This window comes from Chrysochloris asiatica, unplaced genomic scaffold, assembly GCF_000296735.1.
Source record: "Chrysochloris asiatica unplaced genomic scaffold, ChrAsi1.0 scaffold00409, whole genome shotgun sequence".
Taxonomy (NCBI): domain Eukaryota; kingdom Metazoa; phylum Chordata; class Mammalia; order Afrosoricida; family Chrysochloridae; genus Chrysochloris; species Chrysochloris asiatica.
In genome coordinates, this window is record NW_006408927.1 from 580,495 (window position 1) to 583,644 (window position 3,150).

Below are 3,150 nucleotides of genomic sequence, written 5' to 3' on the forward strand. Positions count from 1 at the left end.
TGCCTCACAATGACACAAATTTATCATTTAAACATTGGGCTGTTAACCACAAGGTCAGTGATTCAAACCCACGAGCTGTTCTGAGGGGAAACTATAATGCAGTCAGATCTGTTATTGGTAAATGGCGTCTAGTCAATTTCGTCTCATAGACACCCTGTATAGAGTTGCCGAGGAATGGTTGGTGGGCTTGAACCACCAACTTTGAGGTTCAAACTGACTTTGTGGTCTAGTGAGCTCTACTGTGTCCTATAGAGTCTCTGCGTGGGAACCGACTCCATGGCAATATGTTTGTTTATTGGTTGCTTGGTTGAGGCAGACAGAGGTCCTGAATGGATCACACAGGACTGAAGTACTGACTTGGTGTTGCTGGGCTGGCTCCTTCCGGAGGCTCCAGGGAGAACCGCATCCTGCCTTTTCTAGTTTCTAGAGGCACCGTTTCAAGAGCAAAGGTGTCAGTTTGAGGACTAAGGTGCATCTGACTCAACCTACAGTATTTTCAATAACCTCACACACATGTGAAAGTTGGACAATGAATAAAGAAGGCCATAGAAGAATTGATGCATTTCAGTTATGGTGTTGAAGGAGAATATTAAAAGTACCATGACCATCCAAAGAACAAACCAATCTGTGTTGGAAGACATACAGCCATGTCTTCTAAGGAATGTTCCTTAGAACCCAGGATGCCAAGACTTCATCTCTCATACTTTGGACATGTTATCAGGAGGGGCCAATCTCTGGAGAAGGATATCATGGTTGGTAAAGTGGAGGGTCAGAGAAAAAGAGGAAGACCCCAGTGAGATGGACTGGCACAGTGGCAACAGCAAAGCGCTCAAGTTTAGCAAAGATTGTGAGATTGGTGCAGGACCGGGCAGTGTTTCATTCTGTTTTACATCACTTGACGGCTCCTAATAACTACAGCAACAAGAGACCCTGTAGTCCTTGGCTTGGAACCCCTCCTGTTTCTTCAAATCCAGCAGTGAAGCATCTTCCAATCTTTCTCTCTCTGCTTCCTCCTCACATCTCCTGCTCTGACCTCCCGCCCCCCTCCCCTTGGATAAGGACCCTGTGATCACATGGCACCCCCCCCCCTCAAGTGATCCAGGATCATTTTCCATCTCAAAACCATTCGCATTGACCATCTGCAAAGCCTCTTTTGCTATGTGAGATGCCATGTCCACAGGTCCTAGGAATCAGGATGGGGAGACCCCTCATAGCAAGTTGATCATGTTGGTATATATGTGATGGACAGAGACACTAGAGCACAGAGAGGTCAAGGCCGTGGCCAAGGGCACACAGTGAGGGAGGACAGGAGAAGGATTGCAGCCTCAGAACATCTCCTGTTGCTGCTGCTGGGGACTGAGCCCATGCGGTGTGAACCTGTTTCCTTCCCCTTTGGTGAACAGTTGTAAAACCCACAATAACTGTCCCTCTTGGTTGTCCCAAATAACCACACTCCCAGCAGCCCTGAAGCGTGGGCTGGTGGGGAAGGGGCGGGGAGTTGTCAGCACTTCCAAATCCTAAACCTGGGTCCAGAGATGGGGGCTGCCTTGTGGGTGGCTGAAAGGCAGAGGGTCTCGAACTCAAGACTCACAGGCTGCAAACCTGGTCAGGTGTTTTGTTGGAGGTTTGAATGCCTCCCGGCCCTCAGACGCTGGTCAGTCAGATGCAACAACATCAACAATGATGAGGTGAATAATAATAACCCCTATGATGAGGTGAATTGTGCTCTCCAAAAGATACATCAAAGTCCTACCCCCTGGGATCTGTGAAGGTGACCCTGTTTGGAAATAGGGTCTTTGAGGATGGCATCAGCTAAATTAATGTGAATCAATAACAGGGTAGGGTAGGTCCTGATCCAATCTGGGTAATGTCCTTAAAAGGAGACCCACAGAGGGAGAATGCCTCGTGACTCGGAAGGCCGAGATTGGAGTGATGTAGACCCAGGCCAAGGACAGCCGCTGTTACGAGCAGCTAGGAGAGAGGCTTGGGGCAGGATTCTCTCTCAGAGCCTCAGAAAGGCTCACACAACTGACGTCTTGGGTTTGGAATCTGGCCCCAGATTTATGAGATAGCGCATTTCCATGCTTCTAAACCCCAACCGAAGCCCACTGCCATCAAGCTGAATCCAAGTCACAGCGACTCTATAGGACGGGGTGGATCTGCGCCTTAGGTGTTCTGAAGCTTTTCATTGTTCTTTCTCGAGGAACAGCTGGTGGGTTTGAACTGCCGACTTTGCATTTCAAACAGCTTTGCAGTTAGCAGCCCAGCGCTTAAACCACGATACCACCAGAACTTCTTTTCCAGTCTTACAGGTCACCCAATTGATGGGACTTTGCTACGCAGCCACCAAGAGTAAATGCAGCTCTACTTGCTGTGACTAATTTGTTGAGCTCTTTATAGGTTGAGGGATGAGTTCTTGCTCATGGAAGTTTCTTTTAATGAACAACTATCTATACAGGGTCGCTATGGGTCGGAACCGACTCGAAGGCACTTAACAACAACAACAACATCAGGGCAGAGGGCAGAGCCCCTCTTGGGAGTGGGTTCAGATTCTGCTTATCTGCAGACCCCCGGTGGTCCCCCACCTCCTTACCTGTGAAGTCCTGGGCTCCCAGGACCATGGCACATGTCAGGAGAACAGCAAAGGGCAGGGCCATCAGCAGGCTGTTCCTAATGGTGCAGAGATGCTCTGCCAGAGCCGTGTGCCAGGGTTATAAAGCTGGCAGGGGACCAGGAACCCCTTCCCTCTGGGATGCACTCCCTCTTGCGTCTGCCTCGCCTCTTACTGGCCCTTCTTGGAGACTTGTGAAATTTAAGGTAATGACACAAACGGTTCTCAGTGGGGCCGGCCTTGAAGGGGACAAAAAGGAGCAAGCAGGCATAAGAAACAGCTGAGCTGGTGCTTGTTACCTACCCAGCCTGGAGCAGGGCATGCAGTTGGTGCTTACTTGCCACCCTGGGGTATTGTATACAGTGGGTGCCTGATGACCAGAAGTATGTACACAGTTGTCACTCATTGCTCAGCCTGGAGTGCTCAGTATGGGCACAGGCCAGAGCAGGGTATGTAGATGGTGTTGTGAAGGGGCTTAGGGAAGAGGGGGAGTTCAAAAAGGCACTGAGGGAAGGAGGCTTCCTGCGGAGCCTCTGCAA